General features: G+C 31.8%; 1 protein-coding gene and 1 long non-coding RNA gene across 10 annotated transcripts in view; one reads left to right on the top strand and one right to left on the bottom strand.

The window, feature by feature from the left end:
- Positions 1–23,965, bottom strand: part of LOC145965479 (uncharacterized) — a 178,054-nt gene that overhangs the window by 115,189 nt on the left and 38,900 nt on the right. For 6 of the 8 annotated variants that reach the window (XR_014436731.1, XR_014436730.1, XR_014436726.1 and 3 more), the window contains exon 5: positions 4,110–4,284. This is a non-coding gene — a long non-coding RNA (uncharacterized LOC145965479). Of the gene's footprint in view, positions 1–4,109; positions 4,285–23,385; positions 23,447–23,965 lie in introns of those variants that run through there. The other 2 variants (XR_014436724.1, XR_014436725.1) reach the window with 1 other exon arrangement.
- Positions 1–23,965, top strand: part of LOC145965473 (uncharacterized) — a 120,246-nt gene that overhangs the window by 71,542 nt on the left and 24,739 nt on the right. The gene's annotated exons all lie outside the window — the stretch shown is intronic.

The following is a 23,965-nucleotide window of genomic DNA, read 5'->3' as shown; positions in this document are numbered from 1 at the left end:
TGGTACTTTCTTATTACGAAAGGCGAAATTATGAAATTAAATATAATTCCGAAAAATGATACTGATCGAATTTCTATTTAATTTCTATTTAATATTGGTATTCTCGAGTTAATGTAGGTTAAAATCCAGTTCGTGACATAAACCGCATCTTAATGCGTAATTCCTCCGGATTACATTTAATTCAACATCACTCACCGATCAAGGATGAAATTAATAGATGCCGCGTCTCGATAATCGGTAAACAATGTAATAAATCCCATGGAAGATGAAAACGATAGCGTATCTCACGACTTATCATCTCGTTCAATTATCGACAATCCCCGTCGCGTCGCCCGAGATGATCGCTTCACATTTAAGCCTTTCCCTTCTCTTTGTACGTCGCCGGAACGGGATGCTGGACCATCGCTTTTTGTAATCCCCTCTCGAAAAGCCCCGGCGATCCCCACAATTTGAGGGACTCGTAGTACATTACGTACCTCCGGATCTGTCGTCAACGGCGGGAGAGAAGAAGACGGTCATTTTTCAATATTACCGCGATAGATCATCCGGCAATAAAGGGGATAACGCAACGCAGAAGATGAGCCTCAATGAACCCCGCGGTCTGATTAGGAGAGTGGCCGGGGGTTTATCGACTCTTGAAGAAAAAGGGGAGAGGGAGGACAGAAGGATGATGATGCATGTCGCGAGCTACCTCGACGGACCCTTCGTTTGCTCAAAGATACCGCCCACATCGAGAGATCTATTCCATCGCGTCTCATTGATTCTTCCTCGGCGGTGCTTTGTGTCTATTTTATGCGCCCTCGGCCTACCCGAACTATGGAAAGATTTTTTTCTCTCTTTTCTTTCTCCTGGATTTTATCAATAAAATGCTCAACGAGACTATCTCATCTTCCTTTGAAAATCACTTTTAACAATAGATTAGAGAGTTCATTGCAAGTTCTAATGTAAGTAAATCTGGCTTCTAACAAGGGATAAATTCTTTTAATTTTTTTGAGATAAGAAAGATTGCTGTATACTTTAATAATAATTCGAGGTATAAGCCGATTCAATTATAAACAAATATTTAACAAATTGATAAACATAATTTAATATATTTTTATATGACGAAATAAATGCTTAATGTATTACTAATATTTTGTAAAAGATAGAGAAAAGTAAATACGATAGTTCTTGAAACTAATATTTCTACTTGCAATCTTTTTTATTTTCTCAGGATGTATCATTGTACTAATTTTTGAGAGAGACTCATATACCTACTAATCATGATAAGAATTTATTAATCGTAAAATTAAATCTGGATGTCGTTTATGATCCTAAAACGTCAAACCTATTCCACAAATTTTGTCATTTTATATATAATTAATTTAAAAACTTTTAAGCGCAAACTTTAAATTCGTGATTTTTCTTTTTTTAGATTTAGCATCTTTCTCAAAATTACACTTCTTTCTTTCTTTTCCATCTTTTTTTTCTATTTAATAATAAATCTGACTTTTCTAATTTATTTTTAAGACAAGCTTGCGCAGTTTATTCTCGTGCCGCTAATGGCACTTTTAGCGATGGTACTTGCGCACTCCTCTTCTCGAAGCCGTCAAATCAATTATTGCGTAAACGACATGGCGGATCCTTTATTCGTCTACAATCCGCACCTTCATCCCGCCATCAGCTGAATTCTTAGGTCGTCGAGATAGCCGCAAAGAACAAAGAATTCGCGTTACGTCCACGGAACGCCCTTTCTTTCTTCCGTCGCGGATAATTAGTTTTACAGCTCCTAAGCGCGGCCGTGACGATATTACAGCGACGCGTAATGTAGTATGTGACGAAAAAAGTCCTTATGATTGCCCTAGAATCGGCAGAAAAATGGATACACGTAGCGCGATTTTATTTCTCCAAAAATCTGAAGTCGATCTTCGATCATATTTGTTAGAATTTTTTATATTTATTATATTTTATTTTATTATATTATATTTATTTTATTTTATTATATTTTTATTATATTATATTATATTATATTTATATTTTTTATATTTTATATTTTTTAATTTTTTACTATTAAATTAGAATTTATGTTGATTGAGTTTCGCCACTTGTAGCGAAAAAGTACTTCCATCTTTTGTTATTTAAATTTAAATATCCGTTTTTCGCCAATTTTGCATATGAAAAATAAATTTATTTCGTTCTCTAATTGAATTTTTACTTCAGTTTTGGAGTGAGTTGTCACTCTCGCATTTTTGTTTAACGAAGCCTGCATTTCACTGTTCTTTACTCAGGTCGACGCAGTAACATTTAACAGTCGTTCGCGAGCAGCAATTCATTAGTCTCCTAGGTAGTCCTTAGGGTTTCTCTCTTTCTACTCTTAATGCACTTAAGTGGAGTCGACCGGATAGTGCACGACGCCGAGCGTCGTTCCGGATGGATTCGCTCGCTCGCTCGCTCGGCGGTCGAGGATGCACGCGGCGGAGGCGATTAAGGAGACAGAGCGAAAAGAGAAGGTATAGCGAGAATCCCTCCGGGGCAGTTGCGCTAGACAACAAGAAGTGCCTATTTACCGCGGGTCTACGTACCTGGTGGAACGTGGCGCGATCGCTTAAAGCCAACGATTATGCCCGAGACAGGTGCGTCGAACTGGAATCGCCCCGAGCAAGGACGGGGCATTTTTATTTCGCCGCAATTTCACGTTTCGCGCCGGTCGCGTTACTCCGGTGACATTTGTTTCATGCGTTAAACTACCTAGTTGTGCGTTCGCGATCGAGATGACGGACGAAATGTTGAACTTCTCGCGAGACCAGAAGGTGCGTTATAACGTCCGCGATCTCCTCTGTAAACATCTTATGCCATACAAGAAAGAAATGAGAGAAATTAAAATGCACTCTTTTTTTCTCCTCTTCATGATAAAATTATAAATAGAAAATAAAAATGAAAACTCTTGACATAATGTAAATTTAAAAACAATAAGTAAAATTGTTACAATTTCGAAAAATTATCTATTATATAAAAATATTAGTTTTTTATATTCTTGTATTTTTATATTTCTTATATTTTTTTATATAAAGCGGTTTATTTTATTTATTTTATTTATTTAATCTATTTAATCTATTTATCTATTTAATATCTTCAGTTAATATTTACTGATATTTTGAAGAACTGTCATTTATTGATATTTCGAAAAACTATCAAACCGTTTCCTTAAATATGACTTACTCATCATCGATCGTTGAACCTGTCAAGAAACGAGTTAACGTATGAAAAATACGCCGCCAAGATAAAATTACGCGCCATCGATGAAACGAGCCATCTTTCTCGCTGGCGTCTAAAAATATTTTATGATATTGTTTCCGCACGACGCCTTCGAGATATTTTAACCGCATTCTCAACATCATACGTCCAACCTATCCTCGAGAAGATGACCACACGTCATAAGCTCTCGGTTTCTGTCAGTCAGTCGAGGATACGTCGGGACCAGAAAGAGAGTGGCGTAACTGACTGCCCCGCAGGAGGCCTCCGATGTCAGGGGGCACCAGAGATCAACAAGTGGGAAAACAAAGAAAAAAAGAAAAGAAGATAGAAGATCAAAAATAGAGGAAGAGAGAAAGAAGCAAGAAAACAAGATCTATATCTGCGAACGTTCGCGGCATTGAATCATATTGGTGTCACAGTCATATCTGATATTTTATCTCGTTTAGCTCGCGCCTACATAATATCACACATTATTATTGAGATCTTGACGCAGCTCGAAGGGTAAAATAATCAAGACTGGCATCGCGTAAAAGAAAGTGCTTAAATGCCTCACATAACTCTTCAACTCTGATGACCCTCGCGTGATTTCATAGACTGATATCGAATTTTGCTTACACACTGAAGCCTTTTTAGTACAAAAAAAATATTAAAAAATGTTTTTCAAAATTTAATTTGCATTTGTATAAAAAAATAGTTGCAAAATAAGTGCAACTCATGAAAACGACATTTACCTTCCTAATTAATTATACTACGTCGAGACATTATCGATTTTACTTACTATACTTTTAACTCGCGTTTTTGATCGTATACCAAGAAAGTGAACAATAATCGAAGAAAGTATCGCACTAAGCACCTCCCTTAACGCCACAACTTACTTGTAATGTGTCGTGAACTTTTCGATGCTTTCCCCTTTCCTCCGCCTATTTGACAAGTGCGATCAGGAAGAGATTGGAGACTCTTCGGCGCCGAGGAAGTCGAGAGTCACGGTGGTCCTGATTGATGGCTTCTGAAATCGCTCGTCACGTTTATCCAACCATCATCAGTCGCGAGCTGTCAAAAGATGAACAAAGTTTCGACTGAGTTTATCGAATACATAAGGATTGAATCAAAGTTAAATAATATTATAAATATTGTTGTACCGATCAAAATTATTGACACCAATCATCAATTTCCATTCTCATAAATTTGATTGAAATTTCATATATATGTATAATTATAAAATTGAGTTTAAATTTGAAAACTGATTTAAAATCAATCGATCGCATCATTTATTATTTTTTGTTCGGTACATGGATCATGAATCGCAAGTAATTGACGTAGAAACACCCCTCGTTATTCCCCCTAGATCATAAGATTTTATGAGTATCATAAAGTATGCGTTGCATCAATGATAGTTTATCGATATTGAGACGTAAACAACTCACGCTGCTTCCGCGGAAACACGCGATGAAATTTTTATTATGTTTTAAATAAAATATGTATATTTTTTTCTTATATATACACAGTTAAAAATTCCTATACAACGAATCAATCGTAGAGCCGTAATGTGTCACGAAACAAAGGAGAAGAAATTATCATTTCGATAATTATACCTACTCGACTGACGCAAGAATGCGAGCGAGAAATCAAACCGGTTGCTCATAATAGTTCAGGTTTCTCGTGAAGGAACTAAATTAACGCAAAAAGCACCCGTTGGCGTATAATTGTCGCCGATTTACAAATCGGTGACAATTAATTTTTCACACGAACGCGTCAAATAATTAGTCAAATCCGCGCGATACCAAGCGTGAATTCGAGTTTTACGCGATCGCGCCGCAAGTAAAATCACGCCAGGGCGTCCGATTCGATTGCCTGCACGATTGCAGCAGCATGCTCAGTCCAATTTCGCGATGTTATCTAATCGTGATCTTCAATCTCCGAAGTCATTGAACTCGAAAGAATCATTACGTGAGGAGGGACGCGTTTGGCAGCGAAAAGCGAAACTCATCCACTCTCAGTTTCGTTGACTTCGCCTTGACGTTGCGTTTCATTCATTGTAAGGCACCACCGAGCGAAATCATGTTGTATCCAACACCGAGATTGTTTGAATTAACTCTTTTGTTTATTCATTCTACGTAGGTTTGATATATGTAGCCATTAATTCTTAGCATTTAATTCTTCGTATATCTTGGGTAACCAGGCATTTTACTACGTGGCGTTGAAATATCTGGCTTTGGCCAGATCTAGTTAATGACGTCTGATACAATACACGAATATCCTTGAACAATTTAATGATTTTATTGTGCAACGGACTGTTGACGCTTGTGAAGAAATCGCCGAGCGTTATTGTTTAATTTATGATCTCATCAATAACAGATTCAAGTAAAGTGCTGTTACGAAATTATTTATTATTTATATTAAGCTGCTTATGATTTATGATGTATCTTTCATCTTTCTACTGATCAGAGTAATTAACACGTTTTAGTAAAAAATGATAATCAAAAGATATAAAAATATCCTCTATTAAATACATATTTCCATAAATTCTGTTTATCAAATCAGCAAATATAATTTAAACGTGTTGCGCAAATACTTCTTCATAAACTGGCACACTTCCAATGATCTCATCGTTTATTCCACTATTATCATTAATCTTGTTCCCATAAAACATTATTAGTCTCACGCCCTTGAAAAATATTCCGCAACTATTATTAAAGCATTTCATTGGCAATCGCATTATTTCTAAAACATATCTTCATAAATCTTCATTATAAATAACGAAACTTCTATTGTTCTTTTTATAAAAATAATCTTTATATTCTTTAATTTTTTCCCATATATTTAATATTTTTAATAATTTTTTCAAGTTCATATATAATTCTTAAAGAAAGATATGTGATATCATTGATATGTATATTAATATATATATAATATCTTGTTTCTGCATATGTATTAATTAATATATATAATTAATATATATTATTCTGTATGTATAATTAATATGTATAATATCTTGTTTCTGTATATGTATTGCATTTTTTCATGGAAGAAATTTAAAAATTAAAATTAAGAATTTTTAATAAAATTCAATTTTTTACTTCAATGTTCAATTTTTTAATTCAATTTTAAATATGTCAGAATTAATAAATAGCGCGTTTTTTCTGAATATATAAATATTTACTCAAACTTACAATTAGTATCACAGACACTAACGAGATGACCTAAGCAAAAAAAAACCAACTATTGCGACCACCCAGAAAATGAAGAGTCGGCGACACGACGTGAATCCGAGACCGAGTTTCGTACTAAGAAAGGAACCGTTCCTCTATAGGTCAACTTAGAATAGAATTGAAGCAGTCGAAACCACCACTGCGAATTCACACATACATAAAATCAAACACACGTTAAGCCGTACATCGGAACATTGATTTTATGCGTGGATTAAAACCGCTGAAACTCTAATAAATTAAAAGATTTTTAATTTCACAACAAAATTATCCATACAATTTATAATTTCTAATATTCCATTGAGCAGACTCCATAAGCAGACAATCTCTTTACTTCCCTTCTAGAATAAAAATTAGTCTAGTAGCAAGTTTTTAAAAATTAACGACTGTATTTTTTATAGTCAGCATTATGTAATTTTGTGTTTAATTTTAAATAATGTCTTTTATACGGGTTACATGCTAAATGTTTTTTATACGAATATTTAAAAATAGTAAAGATTTTTCACGTGACAAATTTCAGCTTTTTTCTCTGACAGATGAAGAAGAAAGAATTTTAACTTTGATAAAATAAACAGTTTTCGATTTCTGAACAGAAAGAGAAATATTGTGACGTCTCGCAAAACTTGGGGCGGAAGTCGAGATATGCGAATTGAATTTCATGCGAAATAGCTTCGAAATTTTTAGATCGATAAAAAAAATATATTTTCATGCTGTATAAATAAAAATAGTATCGAATTTTTAGATAATTGTCGATAAGACAAGAATAATAGCTATTTTTCTTTACGTATGTAATTTCATATTCATTTGCATTTTATAAGGCGGATTATTGATGACAATAAGACGATAATTAGTTAAATAATTTATTGACAATGTTAAGATTTAAAATATTCGATATTGAGATTTGAAATTATCATTCAAACTTAGGATTTAAAATTTTAAGACGTATCTCTTAACAGGATAAACGACGTAATTCAATTAATTAGTATTATGAGTCATGTCATTTAAATCTCTGTACAGAAAAAGACTAACGTTCATTGCAATATCTGATGCCTTTTGTGATGGCAAAGTTTTCTAAATTAAATGATACAACACAACCATATGATTAAACTATCTAAAAGGCAAATGAAAATTAATTTCGATATTCTTTGCATTGATATGTATAAAATTCAATTATATAATGTAAAGCTTATACGAATGATACTTTAGATTTGCGCTATAGTCATCCCTCGCGGGCTAATTGCGTTTGATATTTCCGTATCACATGCGCATTGATTCGCTTGATTGCAAGAATATGCATGCAAGTTAATAGAGCGATAAATATATACAGGTAGAAATGCAATCTCCGGTCCGAACAGATAAATTGATAAACTTTACAATGACATTTCTCATCATTTCTCACAGCTACGTGTCATTGATGCTTTCCGCAATTACTGGCGAACATCTTAATTACAATCTAATACAAATTCCTAATCATCAATCAGCTCGTCTTACATACATTACGCTTATGCGAATGAACTAAGAAAAGGCATATAAAATTTATGCTATTTATTTCAAGTTCTATTTACTAAAATCACAAGATGATAATCAATAATATTCAATCAGATGTGACAAAAAATAAATTCATTTTAAAGCATTTAAAAAATTTCCAATATATTCAGATTTTAACTATTATTTTTATATTTTCGAATAATTTTTCAAATATGCAATTATTCCGGAATAATATAAAATAATATAAGATAATAAGATAAATATTCCAGAATAATATAAAAATAATATAAGATGTAATTATCACATGATAATTACATAATATGTAAATAATATTCAACAATGTGATATTTCCATAAATTTAATCTTGATTTATTTTGTTTAATTATAAATTTTGATTTAAATTTATATAACTGAAAGGCACGTAATCTTTGTAAGAGATACTAAAATTTGTTATGAACTTCTTACAGAGCTGCATAAATCATAGTTTGCGGTACTTCGACACTACTGCGAGTCAATGTTTGCCTACTGAAAGTAGCTAAGCCAGTGTAATAACTCACAGAGTTATTCAAACGTGTATACATTCTTCTCGCAATAACTGATGATGCGGGATGTAAATGCATTCGTACATTCACATCAATATAAATTAAAACTTTCGTTAATTACCTGTCATACGTAAATGTGATTCATGATACGTATCATTACTATTCTCGATTGTTAATCTATTTTATGCAATAGAATATTTTTTATATTCTCACTATCTTTTATGCCCTTTTTACACATTTTTAAAAGAATATGCGTGAAAATTTTTATATATTATTAAACTTTTTTATATATTTTTACACATATTTTTAGTATTGTAAATAATTTTTCATGATAAAGTAAATATTAGTTTCTTGTTGAAAAAATTATTTAATTAATACAATGTGCTTTTCCCTTTTACCAAAAAATTAATGTATCAATATTGTGAAACTTAATATTATTACGCAATCGTTTCTCCTACTGATTCACGGAATTGCTACCCGTCTTATGATGAAACGCATCAGAAGATGGTAATGAGGTCTACAGAGTGCACCGAAATAGTGATCTGCTAAATATAAATCACACAGAGCGATGTGGCTGAGACAAAAGACAAATGAGATACTATTTCCGGCAACTACATCTGAATGTACATAAGTCGTGATTCGCGCAAAAGTTCATTGCTTTTTACTGCTTAATCAATTTGTGTATCTCGTTATTCAAATTCATTCGAGAAGAAGTAGGAAATATCAATGAAATATATCAAGAGTAGAATGAGACAGACATTTAGTCTTGCAAGTCATAGAAAGATCAAATTTATTCTTATGGTGATCGAAAATTCTTATACGGAAAAATTATTGTAACAGGGAAAAAATGAAAGAAAGAATTTAAATATACCTTTATTTTTACTTTTGTCATAAAAAATATTTAAATTATATAGAAGAAATGCATATCTATTACCGCATATTCATTTCGATATAATTTCTAATAATAATAAATAATAATAACAAATTATTTAGAAGAGAGAAAAGAGAGAACTCTTATTCAAATTTTAACGAAATATCCTGAAAAATACAAAAAAAAATAAGAAATTTAATTCTTTTACATTTTAAAGAATTTTGATAATGTAAATAATTTCAAGCATCAATTTTTCTTTCATATTTTTCTTTGTGATTATTACAAAAAATTAATAGTAATTAATTATACGTTTTAAAATTAAAGAATGAAGAAATTTCATGAGATTAAGAGAGAGAGAAAATATGTAAAATATTTTCAAACAAAGAAACATACTTATTTTTCAACAGTGACATCTCTCTATCGGTTATTCTGATCCAATAGTACCAGAATATAGAAATCTGTTAATCGAAATATATTATTTCCCGAACATCAGACTAGTTTCACTTTTTTTTTCGTCGTGTGATCGATACGATATCGCACCGAAGGTACCTGCTTATCGTAGATCTTTCTTTCGCTTTCCTCCTTCTTCTTTCTACCATCGAGAAGAGATCCAGTGTCAGCACCAAGAGATCATGCATCGTCACGTTGAATCTCTATCGAGCTATTAATACGGCCTCTCCGACCGCAATAAAGCGCGCGCACGAGCGATCGGTTATCCGGATATTAAAAATAAATAATTAAGGACGTGCACCGATCATTGTGGCCCGTGGGAGCCATTCATTACGAAGATTAAGCCGTCCGACCAACCCCCTCCTGATTCTTCTCGTTCTCCTATCCTCCACCATAGGATCGCGATTAAACAAACGATCCATGATTCTTTGCCTAATACCCACGCGCGTTGCTCTTTTCAATTTACATATTTCCGATAAGTTATACCTGGTTCTTTCTCTCTCTCTTTTCCTCTTTCTTTTTTTCTCTTAAGCAAATGCACCATAAATTTTGACTCGTTCCCGTTGACATAATGTATACTTATGTACCTCGTGATAATTAGGGAGGCGCTTCTTCCACGCCTACGCAAAAAAATATCGATAACCTCTTTGACTATCCCTCTTTAAGCCTCCCTATAAAAAGAGAGATTTATTAGAAAAAAAAATAGAATGTGTTGTTTTTTTTTGAAAGCGATTTTTATAAAATAATATATATAACTATAAATATAATATAAAATATAATTGCTTGTGATAATTAATATAACATATTAATATTCATTATATTTTTGAAAAAGCTAGAAACGGAAAAATTAGATTTGTAAGAGAATTAGATAAAAAAATCATATTATTAATAAAATCATATGTCAATTAAAATCATATATCAATTTTCACATAACATTATTTGTGTACAGTAAAACGTATAATCTTCAAAATAATAATTAACCCGTCAAATTATAATTCACACGAGCATCTTCGAGCGGACAAGAGTGGACAACGGATGCGTTCGTTGACATGAGACTTTATCTGCTATTAAGTCAGACGATAAGGAGCGGTTTGTAATGAGCAAATCGGTTTGGTATAACGAAGTGATATCTGGAGAAATTAAATAATTTATACAAGGAAGAGTTAATCATTGACGGCGACAATGGTATCTTTTCGTTTTGTAAAAACGTTCATCTTCGGGAGGGGAGATTCATTTAAAAAAATGAATCATTTTACGATGTTTACTCCATGCGTTCATATATATGAGAAAGATTTCGCTTTTTTCCGTTGACTTCGATTAATTCAAATATTATACATTGTTCGTTCCACTTTCAGTCACAGTAATTCTTGTCATTGAATATGGCGATGATAAGTTATCAATGTCAATGTCTATAGAGATACTAGACAATTTAACGTTCACACACACACATGCAGCTTGAGAAATAAATAAAGAGATCTAATAAAAACGCTCACTGAATACGTCATATTCATGTCTATAAAGACTCGATAAAGATACAAATTTAAATTTTATCTTGAAATGATTTATATCATTTTAACTAATCTTAGATATTGTTCCATATTTTTGTTTTGTAATCAATATTTATAATTATTATTACATTACTATTATATTAATATATTTATATATTAAAATTTCAATGCAAGACAACAATTACTTTTGCCAAAAACAAATCAGGCAAAAATATAACAATAAAAAATATAATTCGATAAACAAAAAATATGATGTAACGCCTCGCGCATTAATTTTTGCATTTCTGATGTCATACACACGAAGTGCGGTCAAGGTTATTAGATTCTTCAGAGGTTTCGTGGGTGGACTTGAGTGATATTTTTGTGCCTTCTACGCACGCGTTCATCCCTCGACTGCATGTGTGCGATGCATCACGTAAGAATAACCTGTTGCTCATCTGCGCGGCCGCGCATGGCTATTTTTTTCTTGCACAGCAAGAGTTATAAACGGGGAATACCTTGCATGGAAAATACAGAATATTCTTTTCATCTACTGGAATATACTTCTTTTCATCCACTGAAATATACTTCTTTATACTACTAGAAATCCACATTTTACACAGTTGGAATGTTAAACTATCAAAAAATTCCTCCAATTTATTGCTATAAATAATTTAAGCATTTTGCAGTGCAACTGCTCGATAGATTCGTTGCATCAGCAAATGTCTTGCTATTCTTTCTGCAATATTTCTGCAGGTGCTCTCCAAAGATGTGCACATATACAGCATGAGAAATGCAGAAATAGTAAATTGATGCAACCGCAACGAAAACCGCAATCGATCAGTCATAAGACCCTATAGCTTTTCCTCGTGCAAGAAAATCATATGAAGCCATTGAGTCATTTTCATGCAAAAACTTGGTTCATGATGCATTTAGGTCCATTATGAAAATGCTTTGCTTCGAATGCGATATCATAAAATACAAGCAGATTTTACTTTGTGTGGAGCTTTAAATAGAATTAATATTGAAATATTAAAAAAAACGTATTGCAAGATGTTTTGAATATATTTTTTTCTAACAAAAAAATAATTATATATAATTTTTAGCAAATTTAAAATTTAAATTGAATTAAAATTTCATTTTTTTTAAATTAAATATCATTTACAGTGTTGAAAACTGAAATATTCTATATATTTAATGCACAATTGACATGAAGTATAGCTGTGCGTGCGTGTGTTTTCGGAAATATAGATAAATTTTCTTTATTTTTAATTTTTTTAGAATATCGATTTGCGGATACGATAAGAAATTGAGACCGCCCATTTTTGAAAGAGCATCACTAACATCTGTCGAAGAATCTAAGATCACAAAAGAACAATCAATCTCCCAATTGGATACTCTTTCATAGACCTTTCTCCAAAGATCGTTGCTTTCCAAAAAAATTAAGAAAACCGATATCCATAAAATGAGGGTTACAGTATTGTCCTCCCATTAAAAATCTATAGAATTAAAAAAAAGCTACAGAATTTGTTGCATTATCTTCCAATTATCGATTTATACGATACATTACTGCTCTATTATATTTTTTTCTTTTTATTATGTCGTAACATCCGCAATGATCTGACAAATTATACCCAGGTAACATCTAGGCTACTTCGAAGTTTTAACTATGTATAAAAAAATGATAAATCTTAACTCCTTTTTAAGAATATCTTATATGCGGACACTCTCTTGTTGTATTCGCTATAAACAGATAACTAAAAGAACCACGTTTTCGCCTAAATTTACGAGTCGATTCGTATATATAATTGAAACAAAACTGGTCTTTACATCATTGGCTTTTGACACGATATATGTAAATCGATGTTGTTGATAAAATCTAATAATTAAAATTATATAATTTATACTGTTTACATCTTTTTTTATTTTATATAGGTATTAATCATTTTTTCTTAAAATATCTGATATTTAGCCGATGGTTTGCTTATATTATTTATTCAGAATACTCTGCTTAATAAATTATGCTCGTCAGATCAGACAGCATTAATTGAATTTCTATGATGGACGATAAACATCAAAGCACATCTTGTCAACTCTTTTCCCTCTCCTCACGCTCATTTCAGGCGCAAGCGTATCTTCAACTATGCATAAATCAAAGTAGTTACTCTCGTTCAAGCGAGCTCGAGAGCTCGTCAAACAAGAATTAACTAATCAGCGACAGTTTTCAGCGTAATGAGTTATCTGCGTGGGTAGATATGGCCATAATTAATAATTTATTAAAAATCGCCAACCACTGCAGATCGATTGAACGAGAACGACGAAGCGCGAATGCACTTCACGATTTTTTAATCGAGATATCAGGCTGGAACTAAACGCATTATCGATGCATCGAACTTGAATAATATTAGCCTTGATTATTAATTTTTCGAACTGATTAGTACGCTTCAGTTTTGTCGTTTTGACGAGAGAAGCGGAAAAAGGGCCAACTCCATCGTTTGTTTTTATACTTATTATATTCTTACTAAAAAAGAAACGATAGACTAGATGCGAGAGCATCATTTCTTTCAACTTTATGACTTCTCGACGATCGTTAACCCCGTTCATCATATATCTATACTTATCTTCCAAGAATATTTCGGGGAAAAATGTCCAAATACTAGCAGATGATCAGAGTTATTTATTTTACATTCGGCTTTATGTCAATATTTAAAGAATTTAAAAATGAGATTATTAAATATTAATTTTGATTTAACTCTTCAAATAACTTTAATAAGACATTTATGTTGGAAGAAACGTTAGAATATTATACATATGTATACAATGATCAGATGTTTCGTGACTAATATTTGTATAATATTTTTAAAAATTTTATATAGCATTTTAATTTATAAAACAATGTTTTATAATAGATAATAATTTTGTTAATAAATAAGGAATTTCTATAATTGTGTAACAAATAACAACATCCTGTTAATTTACAAAGGAAACGCAGAATTCAAATAAGATCTTAAGTCACATAAACTTGTTATAACACATGGTTTACGATGATTCCAATAACGAGCATTTTGAAATTTAACAAAAAACAATAAATATCCTCACACGCGCATTTCGCAAGTTGTTAGCTGTGAGAGCATGCCTCGAGCACAATGAAACAATTATTCTCAGTATATGAGCCTATACTTCAATATGTAAATAGGCTATAATAATGGTCGATAATAAACTGCTCGTTATGTTTCGAAGTTGCACGCGCGATATCGGTAAACTTATTATAAGTAGTGTTACGTAGAAGAAGAGACATAAGAATAATTTGATTCCTGTTCTTGTGTTTGTGTTCAATTATTTTCAAAATTGAAAATCTCATTAAAAAATGAACTATCTTTCGAACATTTTAATTTTAATTTTCAATTTTTTTTATTGAAATTTTCTGTAATTTTGTAATGATCTTTTAATCATAATAGATTTCAAATTTTTCATGATTGATTCATAAAGTCTTATTAATTTAATTTGAAATCTTTGTTTAAATCTGTATCATTTTTCTCGAATTTAATATATACTTTCTGTAGGACGATATTATTTGTAACTGACGATATGCATTATCTACTTTCAAGATATACTTTTTTTTTGTCTATAATACTTGTCTATGATACTTAATGAACACATCAAAGTGATAAAAAAATTTTTTGCATTAGAAAATCCTTGCAAGAGTATTTTGATCGTACCCTTAAGCAAGTAGATAGATAATCTGCTATGAGTCTTCATTATAATAAATTGGGCCATATTCAGAAAGCATACATGTAGGCGCATTTTGAATAGCTGCTATTATTCATTCTTTAAATGACCCGTTATTATATTCTGTGACTAATAGAGTTATAAGTTGATGGACGAAAAAAGTAAATCGATTAACTGCCGTTGGCATCGAATTAAGAGATTGTAAGATGATTCTTATACATACGCAAAGAAGAATTTCTTTCCATAATTTAATGTTTTTGTCGATATCGTAAACCATTTTCATACGCAATAATAATAAAGAAAAAACGTTATCAATAATATAAAATATAATAAAGTATGATATCAAAAGTATTATAAAAATATATTTTTTTATAATTGAATAGTGATTCGTAAATAACAACAATTTAATTATTAAAATTTCTAGATGAAAATTGAGAATAAAGATAAAATTGAAAATAAAGACGTGATATTCGTTATACAATTATAATATTCTAATTTAAGAAAAAAATTTATTTTGATATAAACGAGAAGGTGGCGATCGCATGTAATTCTTGTCTCTTGTCGTTATGTGAATGACTGTGCATAATTTCTCTTCGTACAAAACATCGAAAGTATAACTCGTGTACAAAAGGGAAGAATACGAGCGCGTGGTTTGCTCATAAATCAGCAATCGTATAAAAGATCGCCGCCTATTGCGGCGCGACGTAGCAAACTGCGCCCATCGATTATTCCGATAATGTCATAATCCACCTCCAACCGTGTACGTTCCTTCCGCGACTATTCAATTGCGCGATGTCTGATTATTTATGAGTATTTCTCGTCTTATGAGAAGCATTTCCCATAATCATATTTTAGCGATATGAAAATAATAATAATAATATAATAATAGTAATAAAATAATAATAATAATATAATAAATAATAATATAATTTAATAAAGTAAATAATAGAATTAAAAATTATAATATAATTAAAAATTTTAAAATAATTAATTATAAATTCAACAGTTTTATATATTTTATATATTTAAATATAAAATAGATATCATATGCATGGAAATTATATAATTATGAAAGTTATTTTTAAATTGCTCAATATATTATATATAGAATATCAAGCTTAAATTATTAATATATGTATTATTAATATAGAAAAGATCCTTTTAAAGATCCTTTTAAAAATTTTTTTATCTTTATCTTTTATAGTCTTTTTAATTTAGTAAATAATCTATAAAAACAATCTTAATCGCGATATTGCAACGTTATAAAAATATCATAAACCTTTGTATTTTAGTTAACTTTATGTATGTCAATGTTTAAAACAAAAAAAGTTAATTATCATTAATTATTATTTATAAAAGTTATATTAATTGTAATATATTATATAATAAAATAATTATATTTATGACATTCATAAATATATCATCCATAAAGTAAATAATATTAGAAATACATGAAATGATGCAATTAATTAAGATGATCATCTATCTTAATTTCTCTAATATAATCGCGTTCATAGAATATCATCCGATGATCTAAATCTCGCTAATCAAGTAAAGATGATCATCGGCGGACTAGTCGCCGCTTTCATCACTTGTCATTCCGCGAGACCATTGTATCGATTAGCGATCGTCACGCGGCGATGCGTTTCTTTCGCTGCCTTCCTTTAATTAGAGAGGCCGAACTGTCGGACCAGTCTCGCCCGAGTAATTGCTCGTCTTCGGTTTCACGATCGCGGTCGCCGGACCTCACGATAATCCCACAGATTTCTTCTTTCTCTTTTTCCGCACCTCACGGCTTCGTTCAGGAACGCGGAGAGGATACGAATAATAAGCGAGCGCCATGTGTCATAAGCGCGGTCAGCGCGCATTGATACGCCATCTAAATCAGAGTTTATTATGGGGCTCTGTCCCTTTATCCATAACAACAGGCCCACTTTCGAGAAGTATCAGCTCAGTCAAGCCAAAGATTTCGTGTGCGATTTTCCGAATCTCTTTGATCGTCCATACTTTCCGATTAGTAATGGATTTCTCAATAGATGCGTGAATACGTGATGATCAAAAATAAAAAAAAATATTTTAAAAAATTTTTTTTAAATATCGAATATTTATATCAGTTTTTTAACATGTTTCTATAACACGTACATATTATTATTTTATAAAATTGTTGATGAATGAAATGAAAATGATAAAATTGAGATATTTAATTGCCTATCAATTAATAGTCTATATTTAAGATAGTCTATATTTTCTCTACCAATTTTCTTCAAGGGATACGCGTTGCTTTTGCCATTCTTATCGCAAGACTACTTTTGATTTTTGCTTGACTCTTCAAGCTTCTTTCTCGCCTTCCAACTTTCTACAGAAGTACCGCTAGGGATCCTTTTTGTCTTTTCGGCGTTATTAGTCTTGGCCGGGCATCAAGACCGCCTACTGTGCTTCAGATCCTTGTATTCACCGTTTTCAAGGAAGAAATAAGATGTTTGGAATTTTTATAGATTCTGCCTAAGCGACGGTCCTACTACGTGTCCAATCGAACCTCGATCGATTTACATATCAAGGGAAGAGAGAGAAAGAGAGGATGGAGAATTAATGTGTTTAAGTTGTTATTGAAAAAAGCCGAGGAACGTTTAGTGATACAAATTGAGATGAGTAACCACGGAATGCTAATCGATATAATATTACCTATCGCAGAAAAAAAATTATTAAATCTGCAGGTTATTATTGATGCGCAAAAATAATATATTGTTAAATTATATAATAAATATACATCTAATCTATTATACATGAGCGATTGATTACGTTAAGATTTGTCTGATATGCAAGTAAATTCTTTAACAGTTGCTTGTAACTACTATATCTAATCTCTAGCAATAATAATAATAAGAGACAATTTTCGAAGGATTTATCGTTGATAGTTCACAATATCGCGACGAAAGAGAGATGAATTTATTTTACAATCATATCAATCGCGACAAAATATTCTTTGTCAATTAAACTTATTAAATTTAAAAATACAAACGGTTAAGTTTAATAAATCTAAACACCTATTCAAAAAAATATTCATTACATTTGCGCTCTATCTTGATATAGATAAATTTTATGAACCTATAAATAATGAGACAAAAAGGAAGGAGATAAAATGACGCTTTAAAAATCTAATAAATCCAAAGGCACGATAGATCTGTCGCAACATCCGCAATAAACGTAAAAGATAGCGGCGTTTGTTGCATACAATACAAGAAACAAGACAGAGTTAATAAAATTAAAAGCGGAGTAATATATGCGGAGAGAAAGCGAGGGAAGAAAAAGAAAGACCACTCATAAGGCGAGAAAACGACTATCGTCGTGTACGCGAAACTCAATTATAGAAGTCGCGAGAGCGTCTGACGCAGGATTTAGGGAACAGCAATGTCCGGAAAAATCCGATATTTTTGCACTGGCCTCAGTATTCAGGATCAAATCTCCTTAGTCTCTTTATGTTTTTTACCGCGAAAACGTGCAAACATCATCCGGTGAGTTAAGGTGGCTAATGACACAAATTACTGGTAAAATGTGTACATTAAACAGACCACAGTCACTGACTTCCTGTACCTTTGAAGCCTCACAGCGTTGATGGACTATATAACGCCGGAAAAAGAGTCAACGGAACAGACGCGGTATTCCTGGAGGAAAAGGATAAGCATTCGTTTTCTCATCTTTCGTAAATCACCAAGTATTTTGATTAATATAGAAATTGTTTGTCGTTTTTATCACGTAATTATACACGCAATTAACACTTATTTTAAAAAATTCTTTAATATATTAAATGTAATAAATATAAATATTATAAATATATTTTATATATTAATTAATATATATTTTATTAAATTATTATATTTATTTATTAATATATTTTATTAAATTTATTAAATTATTAATATATTATAATTTTATTAAATTATTAATATATTTTATTAAATTATCAAATTTATAATTTTTGATAAATAGCGTCATTAAAAAATATTTTTATACAATAATAAAAATAAATGATCAAGGAATCGAGTTCTTTTAGTTTGCTTTCGTTGCGTAAAGATAAAAAATGCATTAAGATTTTATACGCTACTCAGATATACATATAAAGATAAATACATGACTCTCTTAATGGCGATACAAAACACTTGTACTTTCCGATGATGAAGCATAACCCGTTCGGGATTTTTACGTTTCGGGAACATTCGTGTGTCTTGTTTTTGCAACTCCCCGATTTCTGGATATACCCGAGGATTGTGTCCGATTTACATAACGAGGGACGCGTGTTCCACACGTCGCTGTTGTTTCTGCAGGCGCCTCCTCCATCCCGGACGAGTTATGTCTGCCGGTGACCATTTAGCGGCGCAAATTACTCGAGCAAAGAGACCACGAACGACGATTTATCACCGAATGGCCCGTCGCGGTGTACCGCATACCGTTTCTCCGCGCTACACCTTTGTGTCATTTTAGTCTTGCCGCACTTTCGCGTCTTTCTCGTCTTAGCCCTCCCTTTATACGACCGTCCCTTCGAGGCAAAGCGCGCTTCCACCAGCGAAATTAAATTTTCAAGACAGTTGTGCATGCGTATACTGGCGATATATATTTTTCCTTCGATAATACATACATTAAAGTATATTTAGAAACGTCTTCTCTGAAAGTCTAGCACGATTGTTCGCCAAGAATTTCATTGAATGTCTAATATTAGTGTCATTGTATTCTCGGAAAATTTATTTTATTATCTAAAAATAACTATGTGTACACAAAATTGAAAATAATGTACAATTACATAAAGAAAGTGTTGAGAATAAATAAACAATTTCCAAGGAAAGATACTCTTTGTATGACTATTTGATACAATTGTCTTTAATGCTAAGAAATTGAGTGAAGTGAATCTGTACATTCACACAATGATTCAATCTGGCGTTGTTCCAGCTGTTACTTTAGTCCTAACTTTCCTAAATTGTCAATGAATGAGAGCTTTATTCGATTTCCGGGTTTAAAAGAGTACTCGAATTACAGGCATTTCTCAAATTACGCCAGCATCACACTATTAATCGCTGACAGCGATTAACGCGTACAGCCGGAAGTATGTTTGAAGTTTTTGAAGCTCTCAAAGGAACCCATTGAACTTATAATACAAACTTGATGAAATTCAAATGATTGATCAATTAATTTATAAGCAGAATGAACGAGAAAATTCCATTTAATTCGTTTCAAAATTAAATTAAATTAAACTATTACATCGAAACACGCGATGCTAAGTTTATGGTATAACTTATGTAAATATGCACCAGAAATAGCAACTTCTCGTGCACTTCGAGTAGAAAAATTTAAAAAATGTCTATTCTCAAAACAACGGAATGTAAACTAGAGCAATGATTATGATGAAAAATATAAGGCTCGTGAAAATGAAAAGTAAAAATATATATTGGCTCGATCGACCGTCGAGTTATCGGAATTAAACGAGTACAGTGTATACGCGCAAGAAGTTACAGTTTATTATGGCAGAGTGCATGCAACAACATCAACGGTCTACGTAGTTTCTATTTTCGGTACCCTGTGAAGGGCGATGCCGATCTGAAACTAATCCACGTGACATAATCATCGGGTTAGTAGCCTCTCTCTCTCTCTCTCTTGATAGTTTCCGTAATTCCTTTTCTTGAATCGCGTGACAATCAGAAGCTATAATGATACTTTGTGCTTTTGAGATAATGTACGAAAATAGAACATAAAAAGTAGCACATAACTTCTAGAATGACTTTATGATACTCATACATCTTTCAAAGACATCATTCTTCAAATTTAATTTATTCTGATTTTAATTAAAAGAAAAATATAATATAAAAAAATTAATTTAAAATAGAATAAAATAAAAAAGAAACATTATTCAATTTCCCATTTGTTTCCAATTTTTAAATAATATTATTTAAATTCAATAAAACTCTGAAAAAATAACACCTAATGAAACTATTGTAACTATTATTTAATAATAACAAATTCAACAATAACAAATTTAAAAAATTGACGATATATTGCTGAGTGAAAAATGCGACTACTGGAATAAATATTTGTATTAGAGAATATTTTATTGAATTATGATTCGGCGCGCGGCTTGCTCAGCGTTATCGCAATGATGTATGTATGCCTGATAAGTTTGAGGAACTAAGATTAGCATTTTAATGTGTCCAAAATAATTTCGGCCTTTCCGCCGCCGGATGCCATAATATTTACGAATGTTTGATGCATATTCCGTTAGCAAGCATCGTTCTCGGTATCTCCAACATAAACGAGATACGTTAGGAAGGCACGCGGATGTTCACGCGGGCTTTACAACACCTGCCTTTTCATTCGCGTACATTGTACTTTTTGTATATTTTTTCTGCGATGAGCGTTCTTTTGCTTCTTGTTATCCAAGTTTGCTATGGCTTACCGATTCTCTTCATGAAACATTCTTTCGTTATAACATGAACGAATTTATTATTAACAAGGAAATAAATGAAGATATAAATGAAAGATTAGCAAAAATGTACCTAACTCGCAATTAAATAATTTATTTTATTAAATAATTGTTTTATGATGCGACGATATATAATATTATTTTTGAGTAAATAAATCATCTGTTATTTTAACTTACCGTGAGATGCAAATTTATCATTGCAATCATTTTTTTCGAAGGCGTCTCTTTCTCGTCTACTGCACATAAATAATTAACTTTTAATTCTTACTTGTAATGATATCTTAATCGCGATGTAGTCGCGGCAAAGATAAAGGTGATGATTTTAAACGAGATGGGATGACCGACGCGTCCACCTATTTATGTGTCACGCTTATTTGTTCTCGTTAAAGCTTTTTAGTTCCTTAATCCGGCTCACAAGAGATCCACACTAATTTGCCACGAGATATGCCTCAAGATTCGACCGCGCGGCGGTGGATGCGCGTTTGGGATTTTTAATCAGATGGGCGTAAATTTTATCCACCGCCGTGATAAATCCTACCGTTTCTCCTTTCATCGATTCCAATCTCGTATGGTGCCGCTGCTAAGAAAGTAACTTGACCACCGAAAAATGCGACGCGACTAATGCTATTCGTGTTTTCGTGAATAATTTACGTGTCCGGATAATTTAGAAATCTAGAAATTTACTGTAATGCAAGAATATATGGCGATTACGCAAATACTGGACTGATACAAATGATTCACCAAGTTACAATTTACCGCGAGATTAAACAAATATAAAATTTTGATGCAAAAAAATGATTAAAAATTCTCCGAGGAACATTTTTCTCTCAACGACTCGGAAACTTCAGCCGAATTTAAAGCACGGTTTCGAATGACTTTTGAAACATTCCGTAGATATTTGCATTATCAGAATCAATTTGCTGAATATGTACAATTATATTAGCCACTTTCATTTCATTACTCATGCGAGAGATGCGTGCCTCGTATCACGTAGACAAACAATATTACGTGATGATACGAGCACATTTGGCCTTGTCGGGTGCAACAGTCAGCAGTTCTTAGAATGTATTAATAAAGGACAGAAAGTTCGCGCACAGACACGTCTAGCGTTTCTTGCCAGACTGATTCAGATGCTCGAAATACATGTATATATAACGCATTGCACGCCTACGCAGTGACATTGCGTGCCGTGCAAATCGACACGTACGCTTATATTGCCGTTCACGTTGAATAAATTAAAAGAAGATGAAAAGATAAGAACAAGTACTTGATAAAAAGATTTAATTACAGAGATATCGTATGAAAAAAATTATTAATGACTAACGCACGTATTAAAATGACAGCAAGTACAAATTCGCACGCGATTTTGAGATCTGAGATATTGGAAAGAGATTCCTTTCATTTTCCCTTTAAAAAAAAAAGGTTTTACATCCGCAATGCACGGAGAATGACACGGTAGTCAATAGTTGTTGTAGTATGTGTGAAAAAGGGCGAACACTCAATTAGAGTGTTGACGGTCGTTAACTCAAGAGCTCGTTAACCGTTTACTACGACGTGCTACATTTGTAAATCTGAGTATATTCATTATTACCAACACGCGCGTATTTTACTGGCGACTTATCGCGTCGAATACGTGATCGATCATCGCGCTCTTAAGCGCGTCAAAACACGAGTATATGTGTTAATAAATAAAAGGAGTTGTATCTTTCAATTATCAGATTATGTCAAATACGCGGTATATATTATATATAAAAAAATTTAACACTTAAAAATAGTAAATATATTGCTTACATATATATTGCGAGGATAATACATTTTACTTCACGTTTTTAGGAAAAAATTGATGATGTTCCTCAATTTTATCATTGGATTTAATATAAAATGATTATTTTTAGAAAGTGATTGTCAATTTTTGTTATTCGTTTTTTATCCATCGCTGTATCGTAACATTTCAATTTCCTATTTAGTTGCATCTGCAAAATTTACAAAGATGTTTATTACGAGGATTATTATATCCTTATTCTAATACTATATGTCAATAATTTAATATCACTTAAAAGCAGCAGATTGAAACATCTGACAAGTACGACAATGCACGCGAAATGGCTTCTAACTTGTTTCTCGAATCAAATTTATATAATGCTAATAATTTATTTCGACATCGCGATGCATTGGCTGAAGACATAAATCACATCGGGTCTCTAATGTTACATTGAAATTCTAAAATTAGCAACAAAATTAGCAATAAAATTAGCAATTCGCGAATCGGAAAGGTTAACACGAAATTTTGTCCGAAAAGAAATACTGAGTCTACTATATGTATTGGGATATAGAGAAAAATGTATTTGATTTTCTTTAAAGAAGAAATTATATGAGTAAAAGATGAAATATAAAAAAATGACTTAAATCCTTGACTCATATATATTTGTTATATGAAATGCAAAATTATCTTATACATGAAAATAATAGACAATTATTTTAAGATAAAAAAA

The sequence above is a fragment of the Camponotus vicinus genome, unplaced genomic scaffold (genome assembly GCF_025532165.1).
Source record: "Camponotus vicinus isolate PSW18456_S1 unplaced genomic scaffold, iyCamVici1.0 SCAF_14, whole genome shotgun sequence".
Classification (NCBI taxonomy): Eukaryota; Metazoa; Arthropoda; class Insecta; order Hymenoptera; family Formicidae; genus Camponotus; species Camponotus vicinus.
This window is presented reverse-complemented; position numbering and strand designations above follow the sequence as displayed.